The sequence below is a fragment of the Marmota flaviventris genome, chromosome 15 (genome assembly GCF_047511675.1).
Source record: "Marmota flaviventris isolate mMarFla1 chromosome 15, mMarFla1.hap1, whole genome shotgun sequence".
Taxonomy (NCBI): domain Eukaryota; kingdom Metazoa; phylum Chordata; class Mammalia; order Rodentia; family Sciuridae; genus Marmota; species Marmota flaviventris.
This window is the reverse complement of record NC_092512.1, coordinates 70,146,452-70,158,986: the sequence shown is the minus strand read 5'-3', so window position 1 is coordinate 70,158,986 and position 12,535 is coordinate 70,146,452. Positions and strand designations below refer to the sequence as shown.

The window sequence follows — 12,535 nt, the reverse complement described above, 5'->3', positions numbered from 1 at the left end:
CCAGCACCATCTTCATCCAGGAATGTAAATACAATTTATTAGGTAATAGAACCATTGTATATTGTAGCTTACAAAGAACTCAGAACTGAAATGTTCTATCAGTTTTACTTAGTTAATAGGAGTTCATCCCAGTATCTGCCAAGTTAATGTTCAACAAAAATCAGCAAAGTTATTTCTCTACTTCCAAGGATTAATGGAAGTGACGATGGTTATCTTTGTTAGGGATTTTAGAATATGATAGTAGTATTTGTTATCATTGGCAAGTTCAATGGACTTTGGATGCTAAAAGAATGAGTGTGGCAGTTCGTCAGATAACATAAGACATTCAGATTCTGTGGTTCAGAATTTAACACAAGCAACTTTTAAAGCGAGAATTTTAAGGATTTTTCTATTAGGCAGAAACTACATGATATTTAAAACCTTTTTAGTTTTCTTCTTGAAATCTGGCACTAGTTTCTAGATTAAATCATTAATACTATTTCACAATAAAAAGGTAACAATAAGGGGCTGGGGCTCAGTGGCAAAGCACTTGCCTAGCACATGAAGCTCTGGGTTCGATCCTTAGCACACATAAACAACTAAAATAAAGACATTCTGTCCATCTACAACTACAAGAATTTTTTTTTTTTTAAAGTTCACAATGAATAACATTTTTCAAACTCCCTTAACTACTGCCTTACCAGCAGGTGGTAATCTGGGTAGGTACTCAATAAACATATGCGTTTCTTTCTCTTTGCTCTCTGCAAGGTAAAATACAGGTGACAAATGATAATAGCTACAAAAAATAAAACTGATGAAAGAGAATATTTGATTTAGCATATACAATTGAAAATGGCAGAATTATCTAAATACATAAAGTAAACCAACTAGGAAACAACTGAGTCTTCATTTGGCAAAATACTGAAGATAATTTCAATTAAGTGGTTCTTCCAAATAAGCCAACGAAAACTTAGAGTTTGGCTGTATTTGCAGCATCAGAATTTCCTAATGGAATGCTTCATAATGAACAATAGTCACAGCATTTGAAAGCACTGAGGGGGAAAAAGCCATGGCAAGGTGCCTGCAAAATACTACTGTTTTGAGATAAGACTATAAATGCATTGTTTAAGAAGGATTTAAAACAATAACAACTTGGGCTGGTGTTGTGGCTCAGTGGCACAGCACTTGCCTAGCATGTGTGAGACAATGGGTTCCATCCTCAGCACCATATAAAAATAAATAAGTAAAATTAAGGTATTGTGTCCATCTACAACTAAAAATGTTTAAAAAAAACCACAACAACAACTTTACTAAAGATGTATACATGGATAAGACACTAGAGAAAGATCTAGTTTTAAAAAGAAACTCCAGGACATGATCTTTACAATTAAAATAATTGTAATAAATAACAATGAGTTGCATATTCACAGTTATATATATATATATTATATACTATATGTATATATAATACATATACCTATATATAAAATATATATACATATGCACATATACTTATATGATATAGTGAAAGTCTGTTTCCCACCCATTCCTATCTACTCTCTTCTCATCCTCCAATCTCAAGTAAACATTGTAAATTTCCTATGTATAGTTTCCAAGTCTCTCTATGCTTAGACAAGCAAACAATATATATTCTTATTTTTTCTTTGTCCTTCCACACAGAGGTGGTATTTTATTCACAATGTTCTTAATCTAACAGGCAGCTGCACACGGTGGTACACACCTGTAATCTCAGAGGCTCAGGAGACTGAGGCAGGAAGACCATGAGTTCAAAGCCAGCCTCAGCAATTTAGCAAAGCAACTTAGTGATACCCTGTCTCTAAATAAAATACAAAAAAAGGACTGGAATATGGTTCAGTGGTTAAGTGCTGAAGAGTTCAATCCCCAGTACCAAAAAATAATAAAAATAAAAATAAATCTCACAGGCTGGGGTTGTGGCTCAGTGGTAGAACGCTTGCCTAGCATGTGGAGGCACTGGGTTTAATTCTCAGCACCATATATAAATAAATAAAGTCCACTGACAACTAAAAATATTTTTAAAAAAATAAAATAAAATAAAAAAATAAATCTCACAAGAAAATTTTTTAATCCTAATAAGTCCAATGAAAGTAATACATAACTTCCATGGGACAGGGCCTTTTGTTCATACCTGAGTGGACTTTAAAAAAGGAAGAACAAAAATAAGAGACAAAAAAGAGAAAAACATTTTTAAACCAAAGAAGAGAAAATAATGTTAATGTTCATGAGAGTCTAAGAATCATTTTTTAAAAAATATTTCTTTCTTTAGTTTTTAGGTGGACACAGTATCTTTTTTTTAAAAGAGAGAGATAGGAAAGAGAGAGAGAGAGAGAGAATTTTTTAATATTTATTTTTTTAGTTTTCAGTGGACACAACATCTTTATTTTATTTTTATGTGGTGCTGAGGATCGAACCCAGTGCCTCACACACCCTAGGTGAGCGCGCTACCACTTGAGCCATATCCCCAGCCCTAAAAACCATTTTTAAAAAGTAGTTTAAAGTCTTCCAAATGTTTATTAACAATGGCCCCAGTCCAAATAAGCAAATAATTTGGTATTGTCATGTTTCAATTTTAGTACCATATCACTGAGAGGCTGAACAAAAACATCTTTTCAAAATCGATACCTGGTAGGTACCAGGGATTGAACTCAGGGGCACTCGACCACTGAACCACATCCCCAGCCCTATTTTGTATTCTATTTAGAGACAGGGTCTCACTGAGTTGCTTAGTGCCTCGCTTTTGCTGAGGCTGGCTTTGAACTTGTGATCCTCTTGCCTTAGTATCCCAACTTGCTGGGATTACAGGCATGCACCACCGCACCTGGCTCAAAAATCTTTCTTATTCATATTTATGAAAAAAATATGCCTTTACTCTTGGTGTGGCTTAAGTTGCTATTGTGTTGGTGTGAAGCTCCTCATCATGTCTGGCCCCAGCACCTCTACAGGTGAGCTGAAGTTGGTATGCATAGACTATCAGTCCTGACCCTCCCTGATTTCTATCTCTTGTGGAGGTTTTTAGAAGAGACCTAGCATTTTTGAACCAATATTGCTTCCTATCTGATTCCCAAGGATCCAACCCAATCCAGGATCATACCTCTCACATCTCTACTGATGAAAATCTGTAGGGAAAGGAATCTTGATATACTACTTCTCAAAGCTTGCTAAACTTTGTTAGAACAGCTTCATTGTCTTCAATTTAGATGGGAAAAAAAAGGTAATTTTTAAGCCAGATACTTCAAACTTTGGACATATTTTCTAAAAGGAACAGTGGTCATATCTGGGAGTTATCTTTCCAGACCAGGACACTCTATGCAACCCATTAGATGACTGACATCTTCAATAGAAAAACAGCCCAAAACAATGCTGTTGCAATCATAGGGACAAAAATCATTATAAATAGTTTTAAATTTTTTAGTTCATGCCAATGCTTAAGGAAAAACAGCTTATTTAGAGAAAAAGGAGGTGGGTGGAGACTTCTGTGGATATTTTGAAAGGAATTACTGGGTATTCTCAAGGGCTTTGAAGGTTTGAAACCACTAGTTCTTTATAATGTCTACCTTTCCTTCCAAACTAAAAGCTTTCTTTTTCTTTATTAAAGGCCTGCTCTTAAATGTATCACCATGATTATTATCTTTTTTGCTCAAGACCAAAATGAAGAGAGTGAGATGGAGAAAAGGATAGAGAGAAAATTTCTTGAAGCAAGAATTTCAAGAAAAGGAAAGAACAAGGTTAAAAAGGAGACTGGATGGGTGTGGTGACGCATGCATATAATCCCTGCAGCTTGGGAGGCTGAGGCAGAAGGATCACAAGTTCAAAGCCAGCCTCAGCAAAAGCAAGGTACTAAGCAACTTAGCAAGACCCTGTCTCAAAATAAAACACAAAAAAATAGGGCTGGGGATGTGGCTCAGTGGTCAAATGCCCTGAGTTCATGAGTTCAATCCCTGTTCCCCCGCCCCATAAAAAAAGGAGAATAAACTCTTGGAAAGAAGGAGAGGTCACAAAAAGATATAGGAGGCAAGTGTGGGCTATAGTTTGTATATATGTGCCACTAGAGAGGAAAAGGGAGATGTCAGCACAGACACACATGCTGTGTGGAAAAACTGGTGGTGTTAGTAGGTAAAGAGGGAGATGTGTGCATGAAATTATACTGTTTCTAACCCTGAGACAGTCTATACTGTAATAGGATCATAAGAAACTTCAAGGTCACCTATTCCCACCACTGGCAGCAGAGCTGTTATACCAATTACTTCAGCAATGTGCTTATCATTAGTTCAGCTGTTTGATTTAAAACAACTTTACAGAAGCCACTTTTCCCTTGGTTTGAATCCATTATTTCTGCTTCTTTTTTTAGTGATTATGATCAATCATGAGAATACTTTTATCATTTCTTTTGTTAAATATCTTAAATATTTGAGATGTACTTAAAATACTAATACTGACTGACCCCCATTAGAAGGACATGCACTTCATGTTGGTTTGGATAAATTTGTCAGTTCATCCACACACCCTCACCTCATCCCCTTTATGAGCAGGAGTAGAAATTTCCAATAGTGTTAGCCAGGTTTGGGGTATGGCAGGTGGCCAGGAAACACAGTAAAATAACTAGTTCAAAGGTGCATGGAATCTGTGACGTTGGTTGGCTCCCATGATTCTCTAACCAACAAAGCAAGTCTGTATAGAGAATGTTTCTGGCACTGAAAATGTGTATGTGAATACACAAATAAAATTCTGAAGGATATATTCTAAAATGCTAATAGTAGTTATAAGGAGTGATAGGTTAACTAGTGACTTTTTTTTTTTAATGGACAGGGGTCTGGTTATGTTGCCTATGCAGGCCCAAAACTCCCAGGTTCAAGGTATCCTTCTATTTCTTAGATATCCCCCCATGTGGCTGGGACTACAGGCACATGCCAATGTACTCAGAATAGTGATTTTTATTTTCCCCTCTTATTTTTCAAAAACATTTATTATTAAAAAAATGTATTTTTTGGTTAGTAATAGAAATAGATAAACAAGTATCAAGTGGAATACTATGCAACTGTCAAAACTAATGATAGAAATCAATAAAGTCTAAGAGAAAGTGTTAAATAAGAAACAAAAGAACAAAATGCATAGATGATTCTCATTTTTAAAAAACTACATATAGAGGTATAGAAATTTATATAAGCAAGGAAAAAAGTCTAGACATATAAAACTTAGCAATGGTTATCTTTGTGGGTAAAATTAGAGTAGCAAGGACTTTTTATTACACATTATTCTCAATTACTTGATTTAAGGGTGTGCATTTTTTAAATTAAAAGTAATGGTTAAAAATATGACACAGTTGGGTGTGGTGGTGCATGCCTATAATCCCAGTGACTTGGGAGTCTGAGGCAGGAGGACTACAAATTCAAGGACAGCCTCGGCAATTTAGTGAGGCCCTAAGCAACTTAGTGAGACCCTCTCTCAAAAAATAAAAAGGGCTGGAGATTTAGCTCAGTGGTAAAGTGCCTCTGGGTTCAATTCCCAGTGCCACCCAAAATTGGAGTAAAAATTAAAATAAAGAATGAAACAACTAAAAAATAGGGGAAAAGGTGCACAATTAGTGTTTTCTTGGGAAACTAAGGATATTATTCCAAAATTCCCTTTTAAATGTTCATACGTGCACACATACACACATACACACAATGCATATGCATTACATTATATAAAATTTATATAATGATCTTATATATATATTGGCACCCTGAGTTGGAAACTGCATCATTCTAAGTTATCTCTAGTCTATTTTTATTTAAAAGACAAGAAAGTTGGGGGTTGGAGTTGTCGCTCAGTGGTAAAGCACTAGCCTAGCATGTGTGGGATACTGGGTTTGATCCTCAGCATCACATAAAAATAAATAGAGTAAAGGCATTATTCCATATACAACTAAGGGGAGAGAGAGAGAGAGAGAGGGAGGGAGGGAGGGAGAGAGACTTAAAAAAAAACTGTAAAGTAAATAACTAGAGCAAGATTGGGTATGCTGGCATACCATAGTCCTAGATACTTGGGAGATCAAGGCAGGAAGATTCCTTTAGCCCTTGAGTTTGAAGCCAGCCTAAGCAACATAACTAGATTCTATCTTTAAAAAAAAAAAAAGCCAACCCTGGAGTAATAAAATTCTTTCTCATTTCCAAACTCAAGCAAGCAAATTAGTGGAGTCTTAGTGAAGTACCTCCATACTCAAAGAAGTTTCATCTAGCAGTCTGTGGACTAGCTAATCCATCAGTGAGTTCTATTTTTGTAGATGAATGTATTTTATATGAAATCCATTTTACCAATAAAGAACAAAATGTTTGGTATTAACTAACTGAGCAAATACATCAGGAAACCAGGTGGAAGCAATTAACCTGAATCATGATCATTAGTATATCCTGTGTGAATGCAATGTTATCTCTTCAAAATCACAGACTGGTGAAAAGAACAGACATCATTTCAATATTACAGATGTTACCAAAATGGAGTAATGTTTTAAAAGGGTACAAAATCTAGGCCATTGCCCAATGAAAAACCTATCAAATCAACCTTACTCTTAAGTTAAAAGTAACTAAACCAGCTCTGCATTTTTAATCATCTGCAAATAAACTGACTTCATGGCCTGAAGAGAGAGATACCTATAAGAAGACTTCTGCAGTTGGTGGTACAAAGAGACTCTGCCCACCAGGATTCTCTCATGCTAACAGATATGTCCAGTCCTTCCCATACTTCAATTCCATATAGATCTTTTTTATGCTTTTGGCCCCATGGGAGCAGAGCTGTCTGCTAGGAATCCTTCACCATGAGATCTAATTTATATCTCTTATTTCACCCACAAACCTCCTGTTTTTTCTTTCAATCAAACATGTTATTAAGCCAGGCAAACTCACATGGCTGTAGTCCCAGTGGCTTGGGCAGCTGAGACAGGAGGATCACGAGTTCAAAGCGATCAATGATGAGACACTAAGCAACTCAGTGAGACCCTGTCTCTAAATAAAATACAAAATAGGGTGGGGGATGTGGATCAGTGGTACCCCCCCACCAAAAATAAAAAACATGTTCTCAGTCCCTTACCCTACAATTCCCTTTATATCATTACCTCTTTCACACATCCACAACACTACCCAAGGAAAACAGATTTTGGTTCTGAATGATAGAAGAATTGTGGCTACAAGGAGATAAGTTTAGGTTTTCAGGACCCATGGGAAATAGGAAAGGACCTGAGAAATCAGACACTGCACACTTCTCTAACTCCCTCTCAAAGCCCCCCAGGCTCAGCCTTAGCCTTGGCAATACAATTTTACTGGTTGCTCCTCTGAATTGACCTTTAAGGTCTCATTTCCATCTCACCTTCCTTGGCAATGATAATTAACTCAAAGCTTGCATTGGGTTAGATTATGTTGATGTGAACTACAGGGTATCTCTTAGATTTACCACTTCTCTCCATGAAAAAAAAAATGTTTATAGTGAAATAAGAATAAAGACTCCACATACAGAATGAAATAGGTAAAGGAAAACAGACTTTGAGTGGTTTAAAATAATGTGAGAGCTGTTTCTATCAGGAATAACATGTTATATAACTTGAGTTTCATGAATCAGCAGTTTAGTCAGTAATTTACATGAATTTTTTAAAAAAGAAAGAAACCATGAGGATTGGAAAAGGTAAAAGTGGTTTCTCAAACAAGACAGGTGTCATAAGAATTTTATCCCACCCTCATTTAGAAGGCTGACAGGCAAATGACTCAGTCTGGCTTCATTAAAGGTTTCTTACCAGATAATATCCCTCATAAGGGAAGGCCATCCCATATATCACTTCTCCCTGATAACAATTCCTCCGCCTAGGTAATGGCCATATTTTCCTCTCTAATTTCCATCTGGGGATCACATACTTAAGATACAGAAAATTATGCTTACAGGATATACATAGTTGAGAATTTTTCTGTTTTTTATTTTATTTTTTGAGGGGAGTACTGGGGATTGAACTCAGGGGTACTCAGCCTCTGAGCCACATCTCCAGCCCTATTTTGTATTTTATTTAGAGACAAGGTCTCACTGAGTTGCTTAGCACCTTGCTTTTATTGAGGCTGGCTTTGAACTCAAGATCCTCCTGTCTTAGTCTCCCTAGCTGCTGGGATTACAGGTGCGCCACCTCACCCAGCTCTAATTTTTCTGTTTTTTAAAAACATGATCCTTTTTACTAAAGTAATAGCAATATTTCAACACATACATACACTCTGAGTAATCTCAGATACGTGTAAAAAAAAAATGAGGGGTGAGGGTGTAGCTCAGTAATAGTGCACCTTGCCTAACAAGTATGATGCCCTGGGTTTGAATACTAGCAATGCAAAGAAACAAAAAAGACAAAACACAGTATGTTTGAACTTGAGCATAAATCTAAGCAGCTTAGAATCTACATAAGAAAGCTGTCAACACAAACACTAACACCATGCGTTCAATCCAGACACTTTCAAAATCAGAGGAAAAAAAATAGAATGGGAAGGGAAAATAAAAAATAACAAAATTATTTTCTTTTTCAAAAACCAGGGATGATGGGCTGGGGTTGTGGCTCAGTGGCCTAGTATGTGTGAGGCACTGTGTTTGATTCTCAGCACCGTGTATAAATAAATAAATAAATAAATAAATAATAAAGGTCCATCAACAACTAAAAAATAATTTTTTAAAAAAAAGGGATGACAAATCCTAAGAAATTAGTCCAAGGGGTATTCCTGTCCCAGAAAAGGTAGTATTTGTACCAGATGCTATTTGATAAAAGAAAAGCACTAGATTAGGCCTAGAAATCTCTTTGGCATAAATCAATTATGAGAAGTGTGTTTTGAAAGCTCAAGATATCTGCAGTCATTTGGAGTCATTCATTCCAAGGAATGTTTATTACAGGCCTGCACGTGCCAGGCTCTGTCCACATGCCTACTCTAGTCAAGTGCTGCCTCTCACCAGCTGTGTAATCAGGGCTACATCATGTTAACATTTCTCAGCTTCAGTTTCTCCACTTGTACAAATGAGAATAAAAAATGACTACCAACCTCACAAGATTTCTGATGACATCTGAGTATGTCTGAAGGCACTCTGTAAACTATGAAAGTGTTAGGTGTCTTGGCTGAATTGAATGCACGAGTGCTACTAACATCTGTTGTGCCATAAATTATATCAGAGGAAAGTGAGTCTTCCTGCTTCAAGAAGTACTTTATAATCCCATTAAATAAGGTTTATGGTCTCATTTAATCACCTCCCTGGAAATTTAAATATTTGAGAGAGAGAAAGAGAGAGAGAGAGACACACACACACACACACACACACACACACCAGGGCACTAGGAGGGAGACCAGAAGAAAGGGATGTATGGATTTTGATTACATTTGTAATCATTATAATGAAAAAAAAAACATATCTATATTATTTAGTCCCCATTTCAGATCTCAATCAATTTGGCCATCAGGCCAAAGTTCTCTTTGAAGAGGTTATTTTATTCTGGAAAAAGCATCCTATATATATCTACAAATGACAAAATGAACACCTACTAGACTGACCCACCAACTCAGTGTTACCAACAGCAAGGGTCAGTAAAATTAGGAAACATAATTTACATCAGTGTGTACAAACCGAAATGTTATTTTATCATCCAATCTGATCCTGGCACCTAAAGCCATGTCCTATGAATTGTCAAACAGATTAGGAAACAAAGTTCCTTTAAAAAACAAAATGAGGCTCCATGCAGTGGCAGTTGAAAAAAGGGGGAAGTTCTGGTTTCTCCAGTTAGCTAATGGGCTCCAAGGTAAAATGGCAAGACTATTTTACAGAAGCTGCTTGGGATCTGGTGAGACCTGCTTGCAACAGGTCTTATTCCCTGGAGCTACAGACTCGCTTCCCCAGCGAATGCAGGGGTGGCAGCTTGTCTTAAGGGAGTGGTGGCCAAGGGGGCCAGAAGGCACACCCAGCGCTAAAATATGCCTGAAACTTCCCTCTGTTTCCAGCTCTTGCTATGACATTCGGGGAACTAAGGTATGCACAGTCCCTTTATGATTAGGACCGCTATAATTTAAAATCTTGAATTAAGAATTTGAGTTAATATTTATAAAGCACTTTAGAGCCCCTTACGCAGGAAGAGCTAAGAGGCACAAAAAGACGGCACTTCCCCATGGGTTGGGTGAATACTCAACCTAGTGAGAAGGGATAGAGAATCAAACTACACAACAGTCTATTTTCATCCCGACAAAGATTTTGAAATTGTAGCGCTCTGTATTCATTCTTTAATCTCAAATACACCCTGTAAAGCCTGTTGTGCCGGACTGAAATTCTACTCATGGTTCAGAAATACCCGTGCAAAATTGAGAACTGAAGTTGCAAGAGATGAATCCTTTCTCTTCTCTATGTTACCTTATGCTCTCGTTTCTGTTAGTAACCATCACTAAAAATGCCTCTGGATGGTACATACCAGTGCTAAAACTGAGAGAATTAACACAGACTGACTTGAAAAGAGACCAAAGGGTTCAAGTCGCTGAGAACTTCAAAGAACAGCAGCGCCTTGAAGTCTCGCCCTAACAGCTCGGCTGACAACAGGTAAAGGACTCCTCCAGTGCACCCCTCCCGCGGCCACCCGCAACCCCGAGCCTCGCAGGTGACCCGCACCCACTTCCTCCTCGCGTGGGGTCTTCTGTCCCTCCTCGTTGCCCGATCCTCTAGGCTAGGGGCTGCGCCCAGGGTAACTGTCTTCCCACCGACAACCCTCGGGCGTTTAGGAATGTCAAAGCACAATCCGAATTCACCTCGAAGAAACAAAAGACCACAAACTGAGTCTGGGGGCTGGGCGGGGGTATAGCTTTTTCCCTGCAGACCTTCTCGGAGATTGCCGGGGGAATCCGGGAAAGTCACGTTTGCTCGAGGAGCTGCAGCAGTCGAGGCCCCGGGCAGCCCTCGCCCCGCCCCGTCTCCTCCCGCGTAGGGGCTCCGACCACGGCCCGGACCGCGCGGACCCTCCCGCCGGCCCGGCACCTACCCGGCTCCGCGGTGCTGCCTCCCGGCGCCGCGGGCGCCGAGTCAAGCGCGCTCGCGCTTCCTCCTTCCCGGCAGGGCCGCCGGGCGCTGGCGTTTCCTCCCTGACGCGTCACGGCGGCCGGGGGCTCCTCCCGTGGGGCCGCGAGGGCAGCCGGCAGCTCGCCGGGGAAGGCTCCCGCTCCAAGTCCGGGGCACGAACAACCGGGAACGGCGAGCGGGAGGCAGCCCGCGTCCGGCAGGGGCTGCAGGCTGTGCAGCCCCGCTCAGGCCCGCCGCCCCGGCCGCGGAAACCAGCCTCCTCTCTTCCCCCGAGGACCCGAGCGAAGGGCCGGGCCACCGTGCGCGGTCTGCCCCAGTCACGCGGTGTGCAAAGTTCAACAGGACGCCGGTGGATCCTTCTGCGGGCGCAGATCCTTTGTGGTTTCCCGCTGCCCAGCAGATCGTGACCGCTGCCCTGGGCCACGAGATCTGCGTGGGCCACAGCGATGGGCCAAGGCGTGAAAATGACCTTGGTTTGTGTAGGGAGCAAAGCTGCTTGACCCTCACTAGAGGGGACGAGACACCCCACCAACGGAACGGGGGCCATATGGCTTTGTAGACTCAGAGAAGTGAAATAAGTATCCAGATACTTTAGGAGAACAACCATGCTTTATTTAACCTTATTTGAAGTTTTCTACTTTTTTTTTTTTCCCCATCAGCAGAATTTTGGCCTTTGTATTTATAGATAGGCCAGAGCTTCCACAAATTGGCAGATCCTGTGGACAGAGAAATATTCTTTATCTGCCTCTTTTTACACCTATTAACTTAAATAAAAAATTCTTGTTAATGTCCAAGTCAACTGAGGGCACGCTTAACAGCTTGTTACTTTTATCCTTTGACTGCAGAAGCCACATTTTAGAGCTCTCCATTTATCTCTTTTCTCCAGATAAGATAAAGAGGTACAGAATGTGAATGGTTGTGGATAAAGTGGTTTAAGATTTTGAAGTAGAGTGGATTTGATTTTGTTCTTGTCGTCGTTTTTGGTCCCACAACTCCACTCTAGTTTAGATTTTATACATTATCATTTAAAATAGATCTGAACAACTATTTAAAGATTCCCATATTCATGTCACACTTCAGATGTTTTTAATATTTATTTTTTAGTTATAGGTGGACACGATATCTTTATTTTATTTTTATGTGGTGTTGAGGATGGTACCCAGTGCCTCACACATGCTAGGCGAGTGCTCTACTGCTGAGCCACAACCCCAGCCCCACGCTTCAAATTTTGAAGCAATGATCTATATTTCAGATTAGAAGATTCCAGAAAATTTGCCACAATCTGTGAACAAGTAAACTGCCAAAGGTAATTAGAGGAACTGAGATTCCTGTGAGACTTCCTTAAATTCAGGGGTCATTTCCTTATGTTTTAAAATGATACACAAAGATTTAGCCCCACAAGTAATATTCTTACCATGAATATTCATTTTTACTGCCCATACCACTGTATGACTTTCTCTTCTTAAAAAAAAAAAAA

At 39.4% G+C, this 12,535-nt stretch overlaps 1 protein-coding gene across 8 annotated transcripts in view; it reads right to left on the bottom strand.

Moving 5' to 3' along the window:
• Positions 1–11,475, bottom strand: part of Sgk3 (serum/glucocorticoid regulated kinase family member 3) — a 116,173-nt gene extending 104,698 nt beyond the window's left edge. The window contains exon 1 of one of the 8 annotated variants that reach the window (XM_071602335.1): positions 11,021–11,475. The gene's annotated coding sequence lies outside the window, so the exon portion shown is untranslated. Of the gene's footprint in view, positions 1–10,657; positions 10,807–11,020 lie in introns of those variants that run through there. The other 7 variants (XM_071602336.1, XM_071602334.1, XM_071602329.1 and 4 more) reach the window with 7 other exon arrangements.
• Between the last annotated feature and the right edge of the window lie 1,060 nt (positions 11,476–12,535).